General features: G+C 31.8%; 1 long non-coding RNA gene across 1 annotated transcript; it reads left to right on the plus strand.

The window, feature by feature from the left end:
- Window positions 1–2,794: 2,794 nt before the first annotated feature.
- On the plus strand, window positions 2,795–6,779 carry LOC143075441 (uncharacterized). Its single transcript, XR_012978313.1, has 2 exons — window positions 2,795–2,830; window positions 4,133–6,779. It is a non-coding gene; the product is annotated as an uncharacterized LOC143075441 (long non-coding RNA).
- The last annotated feature ends 563 nt before the right edge of the window (window positions 6,780–7,342 follow it).

Below are 7,342 nucleotides of genomic sequence, written 5' to 3' on the forward strand. Positions count from 1 at the left end.
CATGCATGCATGCACTGTATGTTTTTGGGCGGAAAATGCAAACGAACACTCCTCTGTAGAATGGGTTAAACTACCGGATGGGGGATTCTAGTTAACTATTTTTCTTGACCCATATTTTATTATTTAATACATTATAAAGTGACACATCGTATTTTTGATTCCATGACATCACATTTGCTGAATTCGAATAGCTTCAAACATGTTTGGTTGCATTGAGTTGAACAATTACCCATCTGAGACTACATAGATGTTAGCAACTATATTGGTGAACAATAGGTTTAAGTAAAAAAATTCAATAAAAATACCGGCCCAAAAGAAAAATTAAGATATGAAAGTTCCTTATCAAATAACAAAATCAAAAGCTCAAACACATTTAACAAATTGAAAAGAGATGTATTTCTAAAGTGATTCTTAAATAGAAAACTTAACCGTTAATAATATTTTTATTAAACATGTTCTGTTTATCAGAGGCTAGCATGCATATGTACATATTATCACAATAGTAACTAGTAACTAGTAAATCATATCAATGCTATACATTTTATTTGTAATAAATACTTCTATAAAAAACTGAAACTAAGGTTTGGAGAATTACCTATTGGAAGCAAACCATGCCACATCGTTCTTAGCAGGAAGACGACCAAACAAGCCAAATAATCGTACCAACCGTTAGAACAAGAACCATTGAAGATATAAAGTTGCAGATGCACAAGACAATAACAACTCAAGGAACACAAATATTTGGCTGTTGCATGATACCAGATGGTAGAATGGCGTTTACCTTTTATTTTGATCGTGCATTTAGAGTATCTAGTGATACAGGATTCAAAGACTGTGAGATGAAGATGCCGTGTAACGTACAACATATACTGTATGTTACTGTATGTTATTAAAAACAATACATTTTAGGAATTTTGGTCCTCAATGCTCTTCAACTTCGTACTTTATTTGGCCTTTTTAACTTTTTTGGATTCAAGCGTCACCGATGAGTCTTTTGTAGACGAAACGCGCATCTGGCGTATATACAAAATTTAGTCCTTGTATCTATGATGAGTTTATTTAGCCGTAACATCTGGATGTTCAAGTCAGCGAGGTATTACAATGATAAACGTAGATAACAAATCACGAAAACTAATTCATTCGATTCGAAAACATATGACATAGCACTGATAGAAAACATCCGGTCATAACAAAGGAATCCGAATGATCAAACTTTCCAACGAGTCTTTAACCCCATAGTCCGAGATATAATGCCTCGTATTTGTTATGTTGCAACATTTCAGACCCAAATATATCACACAAACTCGGAAACAAATGCCGTTACTTGTTATGATCAACAAGGTAAACAGCAATGGACTTTCCAAAAATGAGTGGTATTGATGTAGATATTGATGGCAATGTGTACGTGGCGGGAGGCAATTCGCAGAATGTTGTGGTTATCTCCCCTAACGGACATAGCCATAGAGAAGTATTGACAAAAAGTGATGGTCTAAAAAAAATCCTATTTCACTTTGTTATGATAGTTTAATTGCTAATGGCAAACTACGATAATGAGGCACACTTGTATGCTTTTATTTTAACAGGTTTTAGATAAGGTCTAGATTTAAATTTTCACTGTCATAACAATAAATTTGAACATAAGTTCTTATTTCGCTTTGGTAACATTGACACGGCTATATTCTTATATCCTATATATTTTATTGTTAGCGTTCAATCGTTTCCTAACAGAGGTGGAACAGCACGTGTAACTCAACTTTAAAGATGATCGACTCATTAGATAAGAAAACAATGACAAAAACCAAGAAAACACAAACTTTCAAATACATTTTATATATTTTATCACCATTCTGAATATTATTTGCTGTTGGGCCAAAAAATAGATCCAAAGAACGATGCCTGTGAATCCAGCTCATAAGGAACATACTTCAATAGTTTTATCTTTCATAACATGTCATATTCCATAATACTTACATTAGATGTATGTTTCATTATAATACGTTGTTCTGATTGGCTAACTGCAAATCACGTGTTATTCCGTAAGCAGTTGCATTACACAATAAAACTTATCATTTAAGATGACACGAGGTCCCATAATAAAGTGCACAGGTAAATTATATAAAAACTTGATGTAAATCGTGTTTTCATGATACTAGCTAAAAAATGTAATTATAAGTATTGAATGCTTCTTTTTGTAACTTCATAGGGTTGTAAAAGCGTTGACCGTGCGCACATTTTTAGAATGAAGCGCTTCCGCGCTTCATACAACGCTTTTACACCCCAATAAAGTTACAAAAAGAAGCATTCAATTCTTAAATAAGCATGACATAAACCCAATAAAGTCCAAAAATGTCTATCCACACTGAGATATGTCCATACTTAATTTTGAATAAAACATATTACAAGTATTTGATTAATAAACCATTCCTTCAGTGAAGACAACCAATATATCAGTATCTGTATTTACATGTAACTAGATTCAACTAGTAAAACAAATATGAGACTTTCATGATTTTCATTGCTGCCAAAAAAATTATACACCGCATATAAACGAAAAACAAGGGCTCTCAAAAATAGAATTAAATAACTTTTTCAAGACATTTATTTAAAACTCTAAAGTATTAGATCACTAACACAATTCGTTTGTAAAAAAAATAAATGCTGTATGTGATCTTATATCATAAAGCTTGGTTTGTCTAAAAAGACAAAAAAGAGATATGATAATTGTAAAAATTACATTTGTACATTGAATGCAAATTTAAATATTCCCGCCAGATAAAAGTTTCTATAACGATCACGTGACCAATTACCACCCTAGTTGAAATACCATCCGGTGGGTATAAATTTACTAAGGTAACAAACATATTTTCCTAATGTTTATAAGAATAATTATGCAAACAAAGCCTAAGTAGACATTTAGAATGATTTATTGGTAAATATTGACCGGCCTACATGTACGTATTTACCTTTGAAAATATCTACTTTCGTTTTTGTAATGTCAACTAGCTGTGGTGTATTTTCATTATTTTGTATGTTTTTTTTCGTATTTGGGATACAATTGAAAAAATGACATACTTAATTTTTCGTTTGTGTTGTTTTACATTTGGTCATGTTGGTTCTTTTGTAGATTAATTCATGATATGGATTTTGCATTGTTGCATATCATACGATGACGCGTATGTCATTTGATATATTGTGGATCATTAATTACTTCATATTTTTGTTTTTATTTTTACATTGATAGTTTCTTTGTTTATGTCTTATTCAAGTGACAATATTTATTTTTATTTGTCGTAAAAATGATATCTTCACCAGGAACACTAGAAGCTAGTAAGTGTAAATGTACATAAACAAGTACGAGAAATATTGTTCAAAGGGACATAATTAAGCCAAATCCATCTGATATAGTATGGGCCATATAATATTCGAGTTTGGCATCTTATAGTCATTATGATTTAGAAAGAATGTATGAACGAAGTTGACATTTCAAAAATTATTATAATAAGTCCAGACTATGAAAACAATGTTGATTAAATAAATAAATGAACAGGTTAATATAAGCTGGACACTTAAGTGCAGAAAGAATCCTCTGGTTTTATAAATATTTCAACTTATTAAACAAATGCAATTTACATATTTATGATATAGTTCTTAAAAACATATGCGAACAAAGGCTTTATACAAAAATATGTTTTGCACAAATTAACATTTTATTTAATACAATTTGTTACAAAAATGATTTTGGTAGATGCCCCTGCTCCACTATAAATACTTTGGAAAATATCTCTACAAACTAAAGAATATTTCAGGATTTTTTAAAGATTGTTTTTAACAAAGAAGTTTGCAGCCTGATAACAATGCAAATAGGTCAGACAGAATACAAAACTATCATTACTAATAAGTATAAGCCTACTGTCTAACAAACAATTGTTGCATTCTAGTTAGTACATGTAGGTTTTAATTACTTTTTTATTTTCCAACTCAAGTGCAGAAAATTTTACCGTCTCCTTTATCTACATATTGACAACTATTTTCAACAAACCAAAATAATTTGGGAACTTATATAACTTTGTAGACCGGGAAAGGCCTTCTGAACAATAGAATTAATTATATTTGATTTGATATTATCTTGCAGTTTTGTGATATGGCCTCATCCTCCGAAAGTTGTGGTGTGTGTGACCTCCGACACATCAACAAACCATCAATAATCTGGTGTACGGAATGTGATGAAGGGCTTTGTAAAGAATGTCAGGAACACCATAGTTTATCCAAAGGAACCAGAAACCATAACACCATAACAATAAAGGAATATAAAACATTACCAAGTGAAGTACTTAAAATCACTCAATACTGTAGCACACACAATGACAAATTTATAATGTATTGCGGGACACACGAACGTCCCTGCTGCAGGAAATGTATAGTTGAAACTCATAAAGAATGCCCTGATATCGACAATTTAGAAGACGTCATTCAAAATGTAAAAACCTCAAATGCCTTCCACGATATTGAAGAAACATTGGTTGAAGTAGCAGAAAATTTGAAGAAAATCAGTCAACATCAGCAGAAGAATCTGTTGAATTTGAAAGAAAAACGAAAACAAATTCATAAAGAAATTCAAAAGACCCGTACAACAATCAACAACCATCTGGACAAATTACAAGGAGATTTGATAAAACAACTTAATTCTATTGAAGAAACCCAGAACTCGAAAACTTGTCAGTTGTTGTCATCACTTGAACAGAGAGAAAAAGAAATAACCAAATACCAGCAAAACCTTGCAAGCATTAAACAACACGCCTCAGACCTTCAGATTTTTCTTTCACTTAAGCAAATCGAACAAGACATTAATATAAATGATAAATTCCTACAATCCGTAGTGGAAGGTGAGGAATTGAAGCAATGTCATCTAGAATATAGAACCAACATTGCTATTCAAGATATCATGTCCAATATCAAACGTTTTGGAGAAGTACAGATTGAAACTAAACCATGTGACATCGTTCTTAGCAGAAAGAAGACTACACAAGCACAGATAATGGTACCAAACGTTCAAACAAGATCCATTGAGAATATAAAGCTGAAGATGCACAAAACAGCAGTAGCAACTGAAGGAATATACATCTACGGGTGTTGCCTGATACCAGATGGTAGAATGGCATTTACTTACTACAATGATCGTGCAGTTAGAGTTTTCAGTGATACAGGATCAAAAGACCTTGAGGTGAGGATGCCATGTAAAGTATACGATATACTGTATATTAGTAAGGACGATTCTTTAGCCGTATCATCTGGTGGTTCAAGTCCACAGTGTATTTCCATAATAAACGTTAAAAGAAAACAAATCACGAAAACAATTACACTTGACTCGTATATTTATGGCATAGCACTTAGAGAAAATATTTTAATATATTCCGGTTATAACAAAGGAATCAGAATGATCAATCTTTCCGATGAGTCAATTACTCAAATAGTCAAAGATGAAATGCCCAGTGACTGTTACATTGCCACATTTCGGAACCAAATATATCACACAAACTCGAAAACACATACCGTTACTTGTTACGATCAACAAGGTAAACCGCAATGGACATTCAAAAATGGCAGCCTTCTGAAGGATCCTAATGGTATTGATGTAGATATTGATGGCAATGTGTACGTGGTGGGTATGGGTTCGAACAATGTTGTAGTTATCTCCCCTGACGGACAACGCTATAGAGAAGTGTTAGCAGCAAGTGATGTGCTTGCTTCTCCTACTTCACTTTGTTTTAATAATTCAAAGAAGCAGTTGCTAGTGGCTAACTGGAATGATGTGGCCCGACTGTATGATTTTATTTGAAAAGTCTGTTTAATTATGTTTTATCTTTATTTTTATTTTGTATCGTCACAGCTACAAAAATTCGATGAAATGATTTGTTTGACAATAGACATAAATTATGTTATGGAATATTTTGATGTTTTAAATATGTTTTTATTAAATTTTTCATAGACAAAATACACCAAACAGAACGATTTTACACGATCCATTCTTTAAAAAAGTGTTGATTTATTTTTTACAAAGTTGCAAAATATTCAGGATTCAGAATTTTGTTTAAATATCTTCTGAATTTTAACCTTATTTGGGCAAGAGATATGTTTCCATAATGATAAATATTATAATCAGATAATTTATTTGTTATAAATATATATTATCTTGCATATCTTACATCAATGTTATAAGTTACATAATGTTAACGATTTGTTTTTGTGTTGGCGCATACATTGTATGTTCTGATCAGAAAGTGCAAAAGGAATTTTGCCTTTTTCCATTGATTATTGAAAAAAACTACATGTTAATTTCTACGTCGAAAATGGTACCCGATACATCAATTTTCATTTTACACTTTGAACTTTTTGAAAAACTAAGTATTTTCTTATCCCAGGAATAGATTACCGTAGCGTATTTGGCACAACATTTTAGGAATTTCGAATCCTCAATGCCCTTCAACTTCGTACTTGTTTGACTTATAAATATTTTGAAATGAGCGTCCTAGAGAGGACCGACACATATGTGTTGACTATCTCTACACGCAGCTTAGAATTAATGTCTAGAGCAGATATAGGTGCATATATATTTTTCCTCCCAAAACGATCACTCCTCTGTAATGTTGATTTACTGCAGGATGGTAGGATTAATAATTTACTATTTATTAATGAATCGAATCTTCGATTACATGTTATCATGTTTGCTTACTTCGAATAAAGTTTGATAGTATGGAAATAAAACAGTATTGTTAGTACTCGCTGAACCTGACAGATTACCATATTCGTGAAAAATTTCAACAGTATGAATAGTTAGTTCGTAAGGTACACATTTACAATTGTACGCCTGGTTGATATAAACAGGCTTCAACTACTTATACGGTATGAGTTGTGTTCATTAACGCAGACAGTATGGTGACTCCTTGCTGTTTATATTGATAACTGTTTCTTTGTTGACTTATGGGAAGTTTTGTCATAAGCACTCATACTAGTACCTCTCATTATTTTTATCTTCATAATAATCAAATGTTATACTCATAAACATTATGAGAATTATACACGGTCGTAACGTTACACATCAAAAATTGTGCGCTTGATTGATATTAACAAGATTCCACTACTACTTGTGTTCATCCCTACAGACTGTATGGTGACTTGTTGCTTTTTATATTGATAAATGTAATAATCATAAACATTATGAGGTTAGTTATGATTACCAACGAAATAACTATCCGTTAGAGACCAATTGTCGTTGATGTTAGCAACTATATGTTACCTTACGGCTTTGAACAATAAGCAAAATTCATACTATATAGTAAGCATT

The sequence above is a fragment of the Mytilus galloprovincialis genome, chromosome 5, assembly GCF_965363235.1.
Source record: "Mytilus galloprovincialis chromosome 5, xbMytGall1.hap1.1, whole genome shotgun sequence".
Lineage (NCBI taxonomy): Eukaryota > Metazoa > Mollusca > Bivalvia > Mytilida > Mytilidae > Mytilus > Mytilus galloprovincialis.